Source organism: Choloepus didactylus, chromosome 2, assembly GCF_015220235.1.
Source record: "Choloepus didactylus isolate mChoDid1 chromosome 2, mChoDid1.pri, whole genome shotgun sequence".
In the NCBI taxonomy this organism is placed as follows: Eukaryota; Metazoa; Chordata; class Mammalia; order Pilosa; family Megalonychidae; genus Choloepus; species Choloepus didactylus.
The window spans coordinates 65,694,112-65,715,065 of NC_051308.1; positions in this window are offsets into that span (position 1 = coordinate 65,694,112).

Sequence of the window (20,954 nt, forward strand, 5' to 3'; positions counted from 1 at the left end):
AAGGCACTGACATATATTTGTAATACAGATTTTCACCAAGTAGTGGGGGTTTGAAGTAATTTCTCTAAGCTTCTATAGTGGCTTAGAGTTTTGTATCCCAGAAAATACTTGTTCCTATTCTTAACAATTCCTGTGGGTGTGAATCCATTTGAAATCGGACCGTTGGATGAGGTTACTTCAGTTAAGGTGTGGCCCAACTGAATCAGGACAGGTCTTACACCTATTCCTGGAGCCCTTATGGAGAAGACCGCAGAGAGAGAGGCCACAGGGAGCAGCCAGAAGCTGGAAGTCAACAGGACCTGGAAGAGAAAGAAGAAACCACCATGTGCATTGTCATGTGAAGGAAAAGCCAAGGAACCCCAAAGATTGCTGGCCAGCAAGAAGGTACTGACCCTGGTGGACAACAGGCCTTCTATCCTCTGAAACCATGAGCTAGTAAATTCCTGTTGTTCAGCCAACCTGATTTATGCTACCTGTTTTAGCAGCTAGGAAAACTAAAGTTGATTCCATTCCATTGGAGAATATTACAAATACAGATAACAATTAATGACACTTCGCAAATGCAAAGAAAAAACAACCTTAAATTTTTTCCCAGGTATTTGCCTAAGCAAAACGAAAACATACACCCTAAAGACCTGCACACAGATGCTCATGTCAACTTTATTTATAATAGCTAAAATCTAGAAATGACCCATCAACAGGTATATCTTTAAACAAATTATAATATCTATAAAATGCAATACAAGTTGGGTGGAATGTGTCTAAAACATTCAGAACCCAACACTCATCATTTTCCGGTGTTTCCAAAGATAGTAAATTGAAATATTATAGAAATAATTCAATTAAAATCTAACTTTTCTACTTCATACATACATCTTTAATAGCAGATGAGATTCCTAGGTAGGGGCTTAGAGCAAATGCTGGGCCTACCCGTATTAGAAGCATTAAGAGCATCTCATCTCCTTTTTCCTTCTTTCTTCCCCTTCTTTCTTTCTTTCTTTCTTTCTTTCTTTCTTTCTTTCTTTCTTTCTTTCTTTCTTTCTTTCTTTTTTCTTCTAAAGGCAGGGATGAAAAATATGGTATCAGTGTCCTGGGTTAGTCCCCCAGGTCACTACTGGACTGATTGGGCCAGACATACTTGTTCCCAGTATGTGCACAAGGATTACTCTGCTCCATCTGGAAGTGGGCTATGGATACACACAGGTAGCATGGGCTAGCTGTGCACCAAGCCAGTGACAAGTGTGGAGGGCCAGCCAGGGCACCATAAGATCTTACCAGTAAGTAGATTTTTCTTGATTTGGCATTCATTCTGGTCCTGCAGTCATTTATCTATCTTTCTTTTTCTTTCTTTCTTTCTTTTTTCTTTCTCTCTCTCTCTTTCTTTCTCTTTCTTTCTTCCTTCCTTTCTTCCTTTCTTCATTATTTACTCTCTCTCATAAATGTATCCACACATATGTGTATATGTATGTGTATAAGATATGCATATATGTGTGTACATATGTGTATCTATATGTACATATACATTATATTTTCAGGGCCAGTTTGGGCTCTTTGGCTAGAAATTGGTTGAAGGCATGTTGTGGCAAGTTTAAAGAGGAATGTGATGAAAGAAAGCTGTATTTTTTAAGCTTTCTGGGGAAAGGATAGTTGAGCAGATTTGGGCCAAATGTGGGAGAGAGACATTCACATTCATGTCGAAGAGGATCTTACTGAATGACTTCCTACAAGAATAATGTGTACTTTTAGTGGCAGAAGCTGTGAACAGAGTTATATAGGAACAGTAGCATGCAGCATCCAATAATGAAATCCCATGTTTTTAGTATTTTTGAGGAGCTCATAAAGCATTCCATGAGATAAAGAGCTAGTCATTGTCCATCTGTCATTCAGAAATCCCCAACGCTGCAGTGCGTTCGCAAATAGCAAATACCAAGCTGAACTGGAGAGAACTAGATTTGGGCTACATGATACTTAGTGTGCTTTGGGTGAGGATTCCCATGCATGGCTGGGCTTATGTAATTTGAACTTCCCACTGGTACCAGGAGAGGAAACATGTGGACTTTCTTACAAATTTGCCCAGATGTGGAAGAGGAAGGAAATAGGGAGTAGTAGGGGTTAAAATCTGTCAGCAACCAGAGATCAAAAAGTGAGACTCTTTATTACAATTTTTATATTGAACAGGACAGAATATTTTATTATATGTTATCTATTCTTAATTCCATCCAAGGGTGGGATGATGTAAGCAGTTTTAGAAGGAGTTAAAAAAGTGTCTTTCTTCTTGCAGTCTGTGCAATAAATTTGTTACAGTACTGTAACTTGTATAGGATGGAATTGTTATCAAACCTTGTTTCAAGCTCACACAAAAATTTATATGGCAAAATATATGTAAAGTAAAGATAAAAGAAGAGTAAAGAGGGATGGCTTGCCTATCATGTATTAAACTAAGACAATATAAATTAAATAAAAATGGCCTCGGTAAAATTACCAATGGAGCGAAATAGAGTTCAGGGTCATCCATGTATATTTGGGAACTTAATGTAAAGTAAAGATGGAAGCATAAAATTAATAATGAGATAACTAGTCATATATGTCAACATGACTAGGCTATAGTACCCAGTTATTTAATCAAACAGTAATCTAAGTGTTGCTGTGAAGGCAGTTTGTAGATGTGGTTAAAATCTGCCATCAGTTAGTTGACTTTAAGTCAAGAATATTTCTCTTCAAGATGTGTATAGCTTCCTCATCCCTTCAGTTGAAGACCTCAAGAGCGAAAACTGAGGATTCCTATAGATGAAGAAATTCTCCCTCAAGACTGCAGCATAAACTCCTGTCTGAGCTTCCAGCCTACTGGACTGCCTCACAGATTTTGAACTCTTTAATAAATCACATATATAATTGATCCTATTTCTGTAGAGAATGCTGACCTACAAATGAGAAAGGATAAACTGGTAGATGCTGTTAGGAAATTTCATCATATGAAAACAAAATAAAACAAGATCCCTCCCTCTCATCACATGTAAGTGTAGAAAATATTTGAATTACAAACTTAAATGAGCAAAGTATAATTATAAAGATATAAAGAATATTTTGGTGACCTACATTGGGGTAGGATTTCTTAAATAAGAATTCAAAAGCAAAGCATATTTAATCAAAAATATTGAGTATAATTATAATAAAATTAAGAATTTCTATTCAATGAAATATACCACAGAAAAATTTAATAACAAAGATAAAAAATTTAAGGTATTTCCAATGTCTAAAACTGACACAGGATTAATATCTAAAATATACAAAGAGCTCCTGCATATAAACAAGAAGAAGAAAAAGATTCAAGAGTAAAATAGGCAAATGATGGTAACAAGAATATATTTGCTAGAAAGAATTTATATTCAGATATATGCAAATTTTAAATGAAATTATATATATTCATAATATTATACTGGCAACATTTTGGACAAATTATATTAATTTATTAATTATATATATAATATATAATACAGCAATACTCATATTGGGTGTATATATATATATATATACCAAATAAAATCCTACAGAGTCCAAATGGGATTTGTACAAATGTGTTCACTGACTATTCTATGTTATGCAGGGATTTCAGGGCAATATGGATAGATAGAATATTGTAAATGCCATGGATTAGAAGTACATGTATCAACAGGGATGGGTTTAAAATCAGAAACTAATAAAAAACAGAAAAAATGAAAAAAATGGACATTACAAAAACAAAATACAAATACACATTTGTTAAGAACACATGTAGACAAAAATATACAAATTTAACTTAAAATATTGGTTATCGTAATGAGAGAAGAATCAGGTGTAGTAGATGGGGAAAAGAGGAATAGATCAGACTGAATAACTGAGAAGCTATGCAGATCTGTATGCTGATAATGCACCATAGCTAATGCTAAAAAACATAGTAATAAAAGTAATAACTAAACAAGTATCAAGAGCTTTAATATAGAAATATAAGAATACATATACATCTCCATTCCCATGCTTGCTTGCTTTTTATTTCTGCATAGCAATAACTATTCATGTTATCCTCCACTGTTAAATTTTTTTCCCTAGGCATTATACATTTTTATTGCTGTTGTAAATAGGATTTATTTCCATTATATTTTCTAACTTGTTGAGTATGCCATATAGGAAAATAATTTATTCTATATTTAAGGAGTTTTTAATCAAACACTATAATGATTTGCTTTTTCTTAATCCTAAAATTTTCCATGTGATTTTCCTGGAGTTTGCAGGTAAATGATCATTTTCTGTAAAAAATGACAACTTGTATTCTCCCTTTCAATATTTATAAGATTATTTTCTTTTCTAATGGAATGGTTTTGAAATCTCAGAGCTATTTTGAATAAGCCATCACCATCTTGTTACTTGTCCTCATTTCTCTTATTTATATGATTGTTTATTTTTCTTTATAACTGAATTGTTGGGACATAACAGCTATTTTAAACAAAAATGGTGATACCAGGTATCAGTATCTTGTTATTTTACTGTCAGTCTTGTGTACAATTTGGGCTTGAGATATGAGAAAGGTATTCTTTGTCATATTATGGAAGTTTCCTTTTATTCTTGGTTTATGAGTATTTTCTTTGTTATTTGTATGACTTTCCCAATAGGACTATAACATGAGTAACTTAAAACTCTAACATATATAAGAATTATAAATTTATTTAATGGTAAATTTTCAGAAAATTATGGAGATTATTATATAAAGCAAAGTAATGTGCAGTATGCTTCCAGGCAGACATAGGATTTGTAGGTTAACCTAAGTTGACTGAGGGGCTGGACAGTGTATTAGTTTTCTATTTTTGTGTAAAGGTGCCACAAAATTATCTTACTTTTGTAGAAGGGACACTCCCCAAATATGGGTCTGTGGCTCAGCACGGCCAATAAAAGTCACACCAAAACAGGGCTGAGGAGGAAAAGAGGTTTATTTCCAAGGGTGGGAGGACAGCAGAAGATTTCCCAAATCAGCCACCCAAAGTGATTTTTTCAGTTGGCTTTTATGCAGGACAGAGGTAAAGAAAGATAATCATCTTAGTTAACAGAGGTCTGGAAAACTTCAGTAATTTAGTTATTTCCTATTTTCTTCAGGGTTTAGGGAAAGATGCCTCTGGGAGCTTTATTCATATCTGGAGGTCTGGGGACCATAGAAGAACGCTTATTCAAATCTGGGTGCAGACTTTGCATTTACATATTGCTCCTTTGAGAGACCAAAAGTTCTTACACACTCCCTACTTCCCATTTTAAAGTTACATTTAAGAGATTCTTTAAAAGTTACATTTTAAGGCTACTTTATAATTTCTTGCTTGCTTACAGGTTTCAAGATTACATTTAAAAAGTTACTGTTACATCTTAAAACAACACAAGTAAATTATCTCACTTTCTCTGAATGTCAGAGGTCTGAGCATAGCATGGCCCCAGCAGGGTTCTAGGTCTCATGATGGGGCTGAAACCAAAGTTTCAGCCAGTGAGGCAGATCTTATCTGGGTGTAGCAAATTAAAATAAAATAGGGGCTTTTTTCACACCATCTAGATGCCTTAGAATTTCTAAGGTCAGTAATAACATAAGGAGATTTTCATTGTCATAATGCCTCAGCTTCTTAGATTCTACTGTGAGGTTCCTTAGTAACCACCCTACTTGTAAAGGATAAACAGCCATACAACAGTCTCCTCCCTGCATCCTACCAAGGTTCCCATCTCAGGGAAAGTCAAATACAAACTCCCCGGTCTTCACTCTTGCTTGACCAACCACTACAGCCCCACCTAACACTATAAAGACATATTCCCCAGGTCCGCTGTGCACCTCCTGCTCCGTGCCTGCTTGGTTGAAGACCTGGGAGAACTAATAAACTTGCTTCCACACATCTGTGGTGTCACCCATCCTTGCCACACCTGACTATCTAAAGGATCTTACAATACACTGAACTGAGTCTTTTTCCAAGTTCACTGGTTGTTGACAGAATTCATTTAAATGTGGTTGTAGGACTGTAGTTGGCCTTTTCCGGCTGGCTGTTGTTCAGGGACCAGTCTCAGCACTAGGGGCTTCTCATGTAGATGGGGCACTTCCCAAATCTGGGTTTATCACTCAGGGTCACACTGAACCATGCTGAGGAGGAAGAGAGGGTTTCCCAACTCAGCCTCCCCAAAGTGATTTTTCATTTGGCTTTTATACCCATCACAGACAAAGAAAGGTAATCATCTTAGTTAGCAGGTAACAGGTCTGGAGAATTTCACTAATTTAGTTATTTCCTATTTCCTTCAGGAGCTAGGTGACACCTGAGAAAGTTGCCTCCAAGTGCCTAGGGAGATAGGTGAAAAGGCTTTATTATGTCTGTGAGGTTTAGGGACCATAGATGAAAGCTTATTCAAATCTGGGTGCAGACTTGATATTTGCATACTGCTTCAGACTTTACATTTACATATTGCTCCTTTGTGAGAATAAGAGCTTCCATTATAGCCTGCTTTCAGCTTTGAAAGTTACATTTTAAGGCTACTTTATGATTTCTTGCTTGCTTACAGTTTTTAGATTATTTTTATAAAGTCACTGTTACTCCCACAGTTCTTGCCCTGCTGAACCTCACAGGCAGTTCATAACATGAATGTTTACTTTCTTCTAGAAAAGTCAGAACACTCTCTGTGATTTCTTCTTCTGTGTCCAGCCAGAGATAACACTCTGTTTTTAAGAGTTGATGTGATTAGGTCTGGCCCACCTAAATAATCTTCCTATATTGTGGTCACATAATTATGAACCTTAATTACCTCTGCAAAATCTTACAGAAAACTTTATAGGATACCTTTCCTTTGAGTGAGGATCCTTTCATGGATAAGATGCTCTCCTTACTATTATTGTGGGGAATTTTATACACTGTCTTTGTAGGCTGATGAGGCTCTTTTCAGGGTTAATGTGACTGGCTCTTTCCCAAATTTAGTCTGTAAAATGGTACCATTAAATTTGACCCCTTGTTTAGAATGGTGTTCTCTTGGTTTCTCCTCCATATTCTATATTTTGAAATGGAATCACTATATCCAGCCCACAATCAAGTACTATCTGGAGAGAAGTGGGTATGTATCTACATATATTACTTATAATTCTTCTATGAAAGATATTTGTCCTTTGTTTCTATTTATTTATATCAGTATGGATTCATGAATAGTTATTATTTTCTTTGTGTTATAACCCAATATTCGATATTATTATTTATTTTGTTGTTCAAATTGTTTCAGATTTGGACACTGGAAGCACTTTCAGACTGGCTCCTGGGCATGAAACCTCTGTATTCACACACAATGTCACACTTGGAAGGACTGCTGACTAGGTTTAATGCTCTGATATCAGTATCATGAAATCTATCTTTGAACTTGCTTTTGTAATTGCAGTCTGAAGGGACAATGAGCAAGTACCAGGGGCGTGGAACCTCTGTTCATACATAATTGCCTCTTGCTTTCTCCTTGCTTTTTTGGGATGGGTTCTTTATGCCCCATTCCCTACCCTCTAGCCCCTTGGTCCCCACCTAGTTTCCCTCTTATCCTGCTGGCCTAATGATTGCTGATACCTTCCACCCAGGCCAGAAACCTAGGTCCCATTGGCATGGGGAAGCCCACTTTCTGCAACACTCTCCAACTGGCTGGGGCCTAGTGTTAGAGCTAGGAGGGTGGACATTGTGCACACCTACCCCGGAGTGTCTCTGAAGGACATGGAGGTAACCATCTGCACTTGTAGTGAAATGCACAGCATACCCAGTGGGAAGCCAGCCTGAGGTGCATCTTAGCAGAGAAATCATGGAACTTCTCCCCTACCCTCAGTCCAGGTACCTAGCAAGTCCTGGAGGTTGCTTGTCTGCTGTGGGTTGGGGCAATGGGCCTGTGGAAATGGAAATGTCTAGCTGAACTTTACCAGCTGAGGTGCTGTTCACAGAGCCAGAGGCTGGCATGGGGAAGGGGTGGGGTGACAGAATCCATCAGCTGTCAGATCTATGCAAGTCCCTAGTGAGGGGTGGGACCCCCAGATACTTATGAAGGTCTGCATTTGCCCCTTGCATCTGGATACCCTAGAGGACACTCTCTTGGACCATTTCCAAATCTCAAAGCACACTTCCTCATTTGTTCCAACTTTCCTGAGTCTGGTTTGCATTTATTTCTTCTGGAGACAACCTTGGGGACAAGCAACAAAATGAAAACCATGCAACTTTTGTGACACTGCATAAGAATTAAGCATACTAACATTTGCATTTAAAACTGGCATCATAAAGATGAATGGTTAAACAGTTGCAAAAAATGAAGAATTTTAATTTTTATTTACTTAGAACAACATTAAATAACAAATAAAAACATCATGACAACTGGAAAGAGAATCGAGGAAAAGATTTTATATGTTATCATCTTTAACAGCATTTTATTCCTGTTTATTTGAACAAGGGGCCCACATTTTCATTTTTCATGGGGACCACAAATTATGAAGCAGGCCCTGTTCCTGCAGGAACTTGGAACCAAATGTGTTGAAGAAGACATAGATATAGGAGATTGATTATATATGTGGAGATTGATCAAGTAAGTAAATAATGGAAGTCAAAGTTTTTACTCTCAAAAAAGGGAGTATAAAATGTGGAAGTGGGAAGAATAGAATGAACACTGCAGTGATATTTTTAATCTAAATATAAATGTGTATATGTGTGTGTGTGTGTGTGTGTGCGTGTGTGCGTGCGCATATGTACAGGCATTTTATACAAATGTGTCTCTTTCAAATTCCGCTAACCAGCAAATCCTTTCCTGGCCACCCTATCTAAAATAACAGTACCTCCTCTCTATCCTTCTTATATAATTTTGCTTTTCCTTATGGCACTCATCACCAGAGGAAGAGATTTCAAGGAAAAGAGAATAACAGTTGCAAAAGTCTTGATTAAGGAGCATGCTTGTCATAGTTGGTTAGGAAAAAAAAAGATACAGAGAGAAACAGAGAGAGAGAGAGAGAAAGAGAGGGAGATGGAGAGAAAATGCCATCAGGCTGGTGAGAAGGTCTTCACTGAGGGCCTTGCTGATCATTGGGAGCACTTTGATTTTATTTTATGTGAAATAGGAAGCCATAATGGGCTTTAACCATAAGTGTGATGTGTGTGATCTGCCTTACATTTTAGGGATACCTCTGTTGTTATATAGAAAATATTCTATAACAAGAAGAAAGCCAGTTCAAGGGTGAAAGGTGATAGTAGCTTGACTGAGGGAGGCAGTAATGAAATTGTTGAGAGTTTGGCCAGGATATTTTGACTGACGGGTTTCAGTACTTGAGAGAAAGAAACCCAACAGGGATAATAGAAACTTTTTGGCCAAAACTACAGAGACACTTGTGGTGTCGTTCTCAGAATTATGGACCTTTGATAAAGTATAAAAAAAAGAGTAGGTTGGAGGCAGAAATCTAAGTCCTTTTAGTATGCTTATTTTGAGATGCCTATATACATCCAAGCAGAGATGAAAAATAGACATTCTGGAATTTATGGGAAAGATTGAGACATAAAATTGGAAATTATTTGCTTAAGGAGAGTATACAACAGTTGGGCCAGATCACCTATGGAGTAATAATAGTAAATGTCGAAGAGAAGTGGCTCTTAGACTGAGCCTGAGGTATACTGACATTTAGAGGTTCGATTTTCTATAGGAAGAGTCTGAAACAGGGATTCTTATCAAAGTGATTTGTTGAAGGAGTGGTCTCAGCACAAGAGGATTGAAGGAAACAGGTTAGGGCAGGTGAGTACAGCTAAACAAGGATGCAGTCTAAGCTGGAGACTTGTCCCATTGGAAGTTCTAGAGAAGAAATAATGTCACAGATTTGATCCCACCTTGAGGCTGGGGGCTGCAATTTATATCCCCTTGTCGGTCATTCACTGGCCCTTTCGTTTTGAGTTAGGGTGGATGGGGTGTGTATATAAGTTACTGGGTGAGATGGTTCCCATTTGGCCAAGAGCATTTCTGTGGAGAAGAGGTTAAAATGCCAGCGTTTTAGCAGTCAACACTGATTGCAGAAAAGATGTAGGCACCAACAGCGTCACCTACAGGTAGTAAGTGATATAGCCTAGCTTCAAATGCAACAGAAAACCCAGGGGATTTTAGACAGGAGGAAGGGTTAATTAACTGTAAGGGAAATGAAGAGCAGGGAAGTAACTTGACAGCCTGCATATCATATAGTAGACAGTGTATGAGGAATGAACAGTCACTGTTTGATGGAACTGAGAAGGAGTGTGTTCTTAGAGAGGACATAGGTTCTGTCAAATCAAGAAGGTGAAAGTATGAGCAGAAGATTAGGAAATAAGAGATTTTGCTGATGACAGAGCATTTGTCCCAGGAAGCACAGTGGAAGAGTTTGGAGGGAGAAGGAAGGTGGAGAGTGGCTTAGAAAGCTGTAGGAGTCTGTGCCAAATTAGGAAATATTTGCAGATGAGAGTCTGGGTGTTGAGGAATGACCCAGGATCAGTAACCACAGGGATTCTTGTGGTTACTGAAATAAACAGGGACATAAAGTATGATGAAGTTTTACTTAATTCTCTTTTGGGGGAAGAAAGAAAATAACTCAGTTCTAATTATAACTTTTTCACGGGAGAGGTTAAGTTTAGGCAGTTTGGAGTTGTAAGGCAGGGAGAGTGTGTGTGTGTGTGTGTGTGTGTGTGTGTGTGTGTGTGTGTGTGCGTGTAATGCACCAGGAAGTCTGTGGGTTTTCTTTTAAGGGATTTTAGGGCTGCTTCAATGTATGGATAGAGGAAGTCTTACCTGTAGCAGCAGAAATACTCTGGGATCCTCATAAGATTGTCAAATTTTCAGTTCTCTTGTTTTGATAAATTGTGCAGATTAATTCAGTAAGGTTCCATCTTACTGGGACGTTATACACTCAGATTCCAGTAACTTAGAGTGACACTTTGAGATAGCTATGGCAGGTATTCATGAACAGTAAAAACAAATGCATATTGAAGTGGTTTCACAAGATGCATATTGATGTGTGTATCAGATAATGATCTGTCCTTTCCAAGTCCAGGCATATTTATTTCATGTCTTGCTGATTTTTGAAGATGGGACAATATCTTCACTCATTCATATACCCCTAGCACCCAACCCAGCATTTGGCATATATTAACAACAAATATTTCAGAAATAAGCTAAACTATAATTGTGCAAAATTCATTTAATGTAAGAGTTTTTAAAAATAAGAAAAATAAATAGACATAGTTTTGAGTGGGTATAATCCATGGAATACAACATTAAGGTGGAAAAGAGAAATTTGAGATATATCATTTTACATATCCCATGCCATGTCAATCTGTATACTTTGTTCTAGTTTAAAATTAGAAAATATATTTTCTTGATGCTTGCCAATGCTTACCGGGCTGTGACTTGATGAGAGAAATATAAACATCAAATTTCTTCAAATAGTTTATTTGTGATGTTTACATATGTGAGAGGGATGTTGACTTAAATGATTAACTTTGTAAATGCAATCAACTGGTCCATTAAATAAAATAGTGGATTAACTATTTTTTTCTCTGAATTAATAAATTTCTGGGAAGAGCTGAAATAATCTAAGCTTCTAAAGCAATCTTTCTCTTATGCTGGGATATGCTACTAAGGGAAGAGATGCAATACAGTTCTTTCATTCTTACAACACTCACAAATTCCTACCCCAACACCAAGACTAATCACCAAAAATGATGTATTACTGAATTTGAAATTCTGTTAAATATGGTTGCCAAAGTTAATACTAGTGTTTAAGTATTTATCTTATTTTATCCTTTTCTTTATGATAAGAACTTCTATTAATAGGCTTCTTAAGTCATGACAGTTTGATTAATCATCTATGGCCAGAAATAAACTGGCAAACCTTCAAAAACAATAGATTAACTTGAAAATACTTATGATTATAATGATTATAGTAATGAGTATAAATAGAATGAAAGCCCTTGCCTTTCATTATGAAACTGCAATTTAATAAATACCCTTTCTCATGGCAACAATATAAAAATATATATAAAGCCAATACTCATTGTACTCATAACCAAGTATGAACACAAGATAGCCTTAAACAATTTTATTGAAGTAAGATATACATTCAGAAAAGTGCACCCATAATAAGCATAAAACTCAACAAGTATTCATCATATGAACACACCTATTTAACCAACCATTTCTCAAATTAAAAACAGAACACACTAATTGACCTGAAACCCTCTAGTAGCCTTGTTCGCTCACCCTCTTCTATCTCACCCACCAAAGGTACCCACTAGAGTGAATTCTGACAAAATAATTCTTAAATGCATCCTTATTAAATGAAAGTTCTATTACTGTTTCTATATTACTTTTGGCTTTGAATCATAATAAAGTTCATAGACTGGTGGCCCAAAGTTCAAAATTTATCGTGCAGACTTGTTTCACTTTCAGCTATCACATTTGGATACTCACACATTCAGGTTAATTCCTACTTATGAATTATTCATGAATCCAGCCCACCTTCATGGGTATATAGACCATACCTACCCATTTTTCCACATCCATGTTGATCTAAGCCTTTTCAGTAAATAACCAGGAGGCAATAGAAAAATGAAGGAATTGTGGGCCTTTCAGTGCATTTAAGGATATGTAATGATGTTGAATGAGGTGACTAAAATATAAAACAGGTATTTTTACAGAGAAAGAGAGAGAGGAAGCAAGAAGAAAAGGAAGGAAGGAAGGAAGGGAGGAGTAAAGGCAGGAAGGAAGAGAAAGAAGGAAGGAAGGATGGAAGGGAAGAATGTTTTAGGTGATGTATGAAGTTAACGTCTCCAAATATCAGTGAACCACCAAGCAGAAGATTGAAATTGGAGCTGTCAATATTCATCCATGTATTACAGTCCTTAAAGTGAAATTGAATGTGTATGTTATTTAGCCAGACTAATATATCCAATATAGAAATCTCATTAATATTCTTGTCAATCATACCTCAGCTGAAAATACAATAATGATGATTAGAATTCATTACTTTTTAAGCCAATATATCCCATTTGGGACAATCTCAATTTTAATAGTCTTTTAAGACTATTGTTTCTTGTGTGATGGAAATTTTCTTTTTCTCTCACTTCTATCTAATATTTTAGTTCTGTTTTGTGGACTCCACTCAAAATAGGTGGAATTCCTTTTCCACACGACAACACTAAAGTAATGGAAGAAAGATATTATTAACTTTGTATTTTATTGTTTCCAAAATGAATATCCCAGTTTCCATCAATAACTCCTCACTTGACATTGTTTTAATTTTCTCCACCTTGTTAATGCCAATGAATCAGTCTGTAGTATCACCTTCGGTTTTAGCTTCTTGTCTGCCAAAACAAACATCATATAACAGAATGGCTTAAACAATGGGAATTTATTGGCTAAAGTTTCAGGCTAAGAAAAATCCAAAACTGAGGTATCAGCTATCTCCCTTAAGACTGTGGCATTCTGGGCTGGCTGCCCGTGGGCCTTGGCCTTTGGATTTTCTGTAACAAGGCAACACCCATGGTGGCATCTTCTCCTTTCTCTTATGGATTCCACTGATCTCCAGCTTCTGGCTGCTCCCTGTGGCTTCTGAATCCATGTTTAATTTGCTTTTCTCATAAGAACTTCAGCCACATTGGATTAAGGCCCACCCTCATTCAGTTTGGACAAACCTTGGCTAATATCTGTGAAAGCCCTATTTACAAATAGATTCACACCCACAGGAGCAGGGGTTGAGACCTGAGCCTGCCTTTTGTAGGGTACATGATTCAATCCCCAACACCTCTTTTCCTTATCTAAATTACAATAGGGAATGAAATTATTCATGACTATTTTGATGCCTTTTGGGTTTTCACTAAATGAAACTTAAATGTATTGATTATGACACTAAGAACAGGCAAAATACATAACCCAGAAACTTAAGCCCACTTACCTATGTTAATAACATGTCAAAGAGATAAGCTGATTTTTGTTTTTCCCATATGTTTTTTTTTTTCCTTTCTGAAAACTATTTCGGAATGAATATATGCTAAAATAGTTAAAGACTAAAATGGCTACCTTTTCTAATATTAAAAAATACAACATTTATTCATGACAATATATATTATTCTAATTCTAGAGGCTAGAACCTACATGTTTTGCATTTGAAGTTATTTGATAATACCTATCATTTACTAAGCACCTATTGTGCTTTTCAGGAACACTTAAATGCATGATATCATTTAATAATCATAGAAACTCAGAGGAAGGAGTGATGATCTCATTTCATTAAACAAATATTTATTGGGCCCTGCTATGTGCTTGACTCTTCTAGGTGCTTGGGATATACTGCTGAACAAAACAAAGGTTCAGAGCTTACATTTTAGAAAGATGATGAATAAACTAAGCTTTGTAGTAATTAAATGCTTTTCCTGGGGTCATACAAGAGCAAGAGGCTGAACAGAGAAAATTTAATACACTGAGACTCTAGCCAGACAATGTTAAAGAATAGAGGGGAAAAAAAACTTTTACCTTATTTGTTTCTAGGACGAACATAATGAGCCAGATACTTTAAAAATGTTTTTCCATGCATTTTGAAGTTCAAGTCTCTTAAATAGTACCTTTTAAAATGATTTATTTTATATTATTGCTAAATTGCAAGAACATGGAGTTAACAATCAAGAATCCTCAGGGTTTTCCCAGCTCTGTCACAATTGTAAAATGTCAAACTGGTTATACTATTAATCACCCCATATCAATTTTCTGTTTTTGTAAAGTGGCAAAACAATGGAAGCATAATGGTAAATGCATGTGGTTTCTCCTAAACATAGCAATCACTATGAAATTTCAAATAATAATAATATGCAAAGAAGTGTCATTGTAGATACCATTCATTTGCTAATTCCATAATTTAATTATGTTATATTAATCAGAATATAGATGCTTCATTCAAATATTATTAATTAACATACATGATTTTACTAAAATCACAAGATTTCACATATTGTTTTCTCTTTGCTAATTTCACTTTCCATGAAGTTGATGCTTTTTAAGCTAAAAGGAACAATATTATCTTTTTAAAAAAGTAGCTTACTATTGTCTTATGTGCAAAAGATTTAATGAATATGGTAAATTTAAAATTAAAAGTCCTTAAGTAAAAGCTTTAATAAACTACATAATTTCTGATAATTAAATTTGATGAAGGTTTTCTTTCTTAAATTATTTGCTCTATGTAGATAAGAGTTCATTTCTCCTTTAGGTCATTCACAGAGATTGCTCTCTCACAGGGTTACTGGTACCATTCTTTCCATGGTAAACACCTACTCATCTTTCAGAACACAACCACAACTTAAATGCTTTTTCCTCAGTGAGGCCTCTCAGGACCCACAGATCATAAAATCTAGTTTCCTGGTTCTCATTATTTTCTCTCATGGCATCCTGCAATTTTCCTTCATACTATTTACTATACCCTCTATTACTTTATTTGTATATTTATTTGTTTAATGTTTGACCTATCAGTCTAAGATTGGTAGGATAATATGTCCACCATATGTTTTGTTTACCATGGTACATTTAACAACTAATTCAGGTCCTGTAATATAATATGTACTCAATATTTTTTACTGAATGTTTTTAAAAGATAGAGAATGCGTTACAGACATTTTTAATGTGTTTATTTTACTCATCTAATAAATTTCACTGATACAATTAATTTGATAGGTTATATTACCTACGGCTTTAACATTATCTACCATTATCTATCCATAATTGAATCCATAATGAATATTCAGTTGATTATGTACAAATGTAATTTGTGCTTTTCGAAAAAAAAGATGTTCCTGATTGTTTAGGAAGTTACCATTGTCTAACCAACACCCATAGCCCTCTTCTTTTTGGTAACCTGACACTCATTTTGTTAATGCATTCGGCTTTCACAGTGTGACAGAGGAAAAAATTACTCCATCTCCTTGTTCATAGGTAAAGTCTAGTTGGCTCTAAGCCAAAGATGTCCTTTTATAATAATGAGCTAAAGATGGCCTCTGCATAGTGGCCCTGTGTATTGTTTACTTCTTCCTAGCAGCATGAGTGCATTAGAAAAATCTGTCAGTAACAAAGTCAAATTCTTGCACATCCAATTGTTCTAAAATTAGCCCAAATAAGCAGCTATTAGTCATTTGGAGTTAACTTGCTTTGCATACTCTGGGAAACTTTGCAGAGTTTCTATTCTCAGTTGATTAGATAAGGCCCTGCCCTTATAAGGCCCCATCCCCTTGAGCCCCTCAGAGCTCTCTGGGCCAGGGGTTCCCTGCTTTGCTGTCTCGGCAACCTGGACACATCAGCCTTTCTGCCTCCTCCCTTCCTTTCTTCTCTCTCCCACAAGTTTAGGTATTTTCTCTTGCCTTTCCTCTACTCTGGTGGTTCCCTCATATTGCTGTTCTTTGGAAGGTCTTCTGCTTTGAGGAACCTTTCCTAGCATGGAAACCTGTCAATGTGGCAGTCCTCAGTAAATAGCTTGTGTGTTCCTGCCATCTAGTGGTCAAATATTTTTCATGGTCAATTTTGAAATCCTTGATTTTGAACTCACTATCTGTCCCCACTCCCCTTGCCAGTGATTGGTTTAGGGATGAATATGTGATCCACTTCTTGTCAACGAGATATATATGGAAGCCTGCTGGTACTTCAAGACTTTTAAGGAGAAAGAAAACTAGGTCTTTCTGCCTCAGGTAATTACTGTGTCTTGACCTGACCTCAGCTACTATTTTGACTATGAAAGGAGCCCAACTGAGGACAAAGCTGTCAAATTGATGATGGAGTAGAAGAAGGAGAGAACCTGGGTGCTTGATGTCATCATTGTAACCAGCCCTGACAATTCTCCACCTTGGGGTTGCATTTCTGTTTCATGAAAGACAAAGTGAAATGATTTGTCTGATATCTTTTACTGAAAGCTTTAGAGGACATCTTCAAAAAATAATGTTGACGTTCAGGATTCTTAATATAAATATCATTCCAATAAACATATTTAATCTGTATATTTATCAATTTCATCTTGATGATCATAAAAATTGTTGCCTGATTGTGCATTAATGTAGAATGGAAGGGAGAAGTTTCATTTAGGTAAAAAGCATGCCAATATCTACTGATTTCCTATTTAAAATCTTCATCCTGAATGACTTCATGCCAGATAATTTAATGGCTGTACCCCAACTAGAGTTGAAAATCATCATCTGAAACTGTGGGAGTCAAAATGTTTTATGATATCAAACTTATGAACTTCTTTTTTTTCAAAGTGACTTAAGCAAAATATTGAAGCATTAATGAGTCATAGTGATAATAATTAGCATGTGCATTTGTCTGCTATGGGGAGTCTGTTTAATTTTCATGGCACTTAGCATTAAAATAATGATTTATTTCACATGTTATTCCCTAGTTTTATGACTGGATTTGTGAAACTCTAAATTATATTACTGACTATATTTTCATAGAAACCACTGATAATAATCAGTTTATTTATATGAAGTTTATATATATGACACTATTCTAAAGATTTTACATATATGAACTTATTTAATATTCCTAAGAATTTTATAAACTATGGATTTTGTTATGATTTTAGAGATAAGCAAATTGATTCATGGAAGTTACATGGTTGCCCTGAGTCTATCAGCTACTAGAGATTATGGTACCTGACAGTCTGATTGAAATTTTAACCACTGTGTTTGCTCCCTCTTATTAGACAAAAAACATACAAATGGTATCTAGAGAATGACCATTTTAAGTGATTTTTTTTTTATTTCATTAAACATACCTACAGTTTGTTTTGTTTGAAAATATTTTACTTGTGCTAAATAAAGTACCCTTCACACCACTAGTGCACAAATCCACTCATTAAATTGAATGTATAGTTTACTGTTTTAAGAGGTAACATAAAGTCTGTAGTTATGATGAATTTCTAAATATAGTAATTACTTTTTTTTTATAATACAAATGTGAAATTTCTTTTAAGAAAAATATCAGAAATACTGGTAACCAACTAATATTTCTAAAGCTATGATTATTGTCTTATTCATCTGGAAAAATGAGTTTTGTATTAAAGTGTCAATGTAATTCATTATCTTTTCTTTGCAGGTGCATCAGTACCTCATTTCAGATGTAATTAATGAAGACTCTCTTAAACAAATTACCTATACAAATGATAGACCATAACAAGCAATATTCTTAAAGGTGCAATTTAAACAGTTCCTTTTCTCCCCAGAAGGAAATTTTCAGCCAAATTTGAAAGATTGAGCATTGTAACAAGGAAACTTACGAGATCTTAGTAAAGTCATTAATTATCTAAGTACAGTGAAGACAATTAAAAAGTCATATGGGAAAACTGATTAATAGCTAAATATAACAATTAGAAAATTATGACTTGTCAGAACATTGTAAAACTTAGGAGCTGCATATTTCCTTGATTAAATGTTTTCCTTTTATATGTCTTCCTGCTTATTTCTATGGACCTGCACACATTATACGTTGAAGAATCCAAGCAAAATTCCTTAGGTCTACTATCTTCTTCGTATTTACTATTAATTTCACATGTAAGTATGAATTTTAGATGATATATTCTAATGAAAAGCCACTAAATATAAAGAAATAAAAATAGTTTGTATAGTTTAGAAACCCATGGTAACTTGGGTCTTCTCCAAAGAGTATTATTTATATTTAAGTGAATGTTACATAAATAGTCATCATTCATTTAAGAAGAATTTCTTAAGTGCCTACTATGCACTTAGATAAAGGACACAGATAAGGAAAAAGAATACACACACTATACCCTTAGGCAATTAACACGTTAGTGGAAGAATCTCACATTATGTGGCCAGCAAAATATCAGGTACTTACTTAAAATCTTCACAGTGTATTTGTGCGTCAGTTATTATTTTCATTTTATAAATAAATAAAATAAATTTTGGGAAGTTAAGTAACTTATTCAAGCTCACATACTGTCAGTGCAATAATAGGGTTTTTCTACTAATCAGACTTTTTCCTAATCTCACTATTTCTATTTTCCGCACTGCAGAGTGGTATTCCCAAAATATTATAAATATCATCCTACTCTCCTCTTTAAACAATTCTGTTGCCCATTGCTTTTAGGATTAGATCTGATTTCCTCAACCTGTATAACAGGAGTGGTTTATCCCTGTGTCAGCTCAGGGAGAGAACTCCAGCTAGTGCCGTTTAATTTGAGACAAGCATTGGTTTGGTTGGTAGGATTCTTGTGAACTTTCCCTTCTATATGAAAGATTTTGGACAATTGATTATTGGTTAAGAATTGGAGGCACAATTTTGAATCTAATAATGGATGTGTAAGGGATGTTGCCTGTTTTCACTTGGAGTAGGTGGATGGGGACTCTGCCAAATCTTAGGGCACAGTCTGATGGATGGTCTGCTTTGAACCTGAAGCCAAGAGAAGACAACCCATGTAGCTTCTGAGATCCAAGTAGTGCCTGTGCTCTCAGAATAGAGTCACTGTGCGAGCTGGCTTGTTTCTCTGGCACTGGTGATGGGCAGACTTAGACAGGTAGGGACTGAGCTATCTCAAGATACTCCCTTTACTTCTTTGCATGAAGGTCCTCAGGGTCTTACCCCACTCTTCTGGGCCCCCACCTCCTCCTGACCTCATTGCTTTCCCTCAGCCTATTTTCTCTATTCCCATCCTGGGGCAAAGGATATGAATGTTAGAAGTTTTATTTTCATTAATAGTATTTTTTAAAAAATCAATCATTTGGGAAAATACATGAGTTGTATTCTTAGATTATAAGTTTCAAGAATTCATTGCACATGTGCTCACTCATGCTCTCTCTCTCTCTCTCTCAATATCTTTTCCTTAGTCATATATTGCACTGAGAGAAATAAATATAGTGTCCAGAATGTCTAGCAAACAGAATAGCAAAATTGGTAACAGAAAAGTACTTTGATACTTAGGCTAAAATGGCATCAGTTTGACATATTGATATCTGACATAACTTCCCATTAAAATTTTTTTGAAAACATAACAAAAGAGAAAGTATACAGCTATATGGGAGATAAATCCAACATTGATATTCTAGAATATGGAACTTTGATCCATATCATAGTGTGAAGACTGCAGTACCACAAGTTACTGTTATTGGCTAATGTTCGCTTCAGCCTTACAAATTTATTAGCATTGCCACCCACGAATTTTATAGGAGATTTCAACTATTGCTTACCATCTCATAGCTTTGAGATAAAAGGTCATTATCAAAGAAAATTGTAGGTAATTGTCCCTCTGTCCAAATTCACACATATTGGTTATTGATTTCTGGAGATGAAAATAAAGTAGTCCTATTACCTCCCTGCCTCCCTAATGGGCAACTTTCTTTATATAATCAACAGTTTTCAATATACAGGGTGCATGTGCGTCATGGATAGGAGATATATGTCGTACAAAGTAGAAGGTAGCGCTGTGTGGCAGACCAGACTGGAGCAGTCCATGCAGGGGCAGTAGTTTTTCACAACATGAATCTGTCCAAAGAAAATTAAACAGCCTGAGTTGCTCCAGGACTGTGATTTTCAAAAATTATTTTTATTGTGAGACTTTGTAGAATCACCAGAAGGATATATTCAGTTTTTCAAGTGAAGATAGTCTAGATTTTTATTTGGAATCTTTTAATTTCTTGAGCTGTAAACAAAACATTTGTGTGATCCAAGATTAGCCTGTGTGTCATCAATTGCAATAGCTGCAAAATAACCTGCTGTTACTTATTAAAGCATACACCAATTTTTTTTTCATTCTGCAAACATTTCCAAATAGCCTACCATTTCTATGTTTCTTTCTTATATCAAAATCTACCTCTCAGTCTTCATTTCCATGTCAATTGTCTTCATTCTTGCCAACTGGGAAGATATATTCTTCCTCCTTTCAAAGACTCGTCTCTCTACCCATGAGCTAA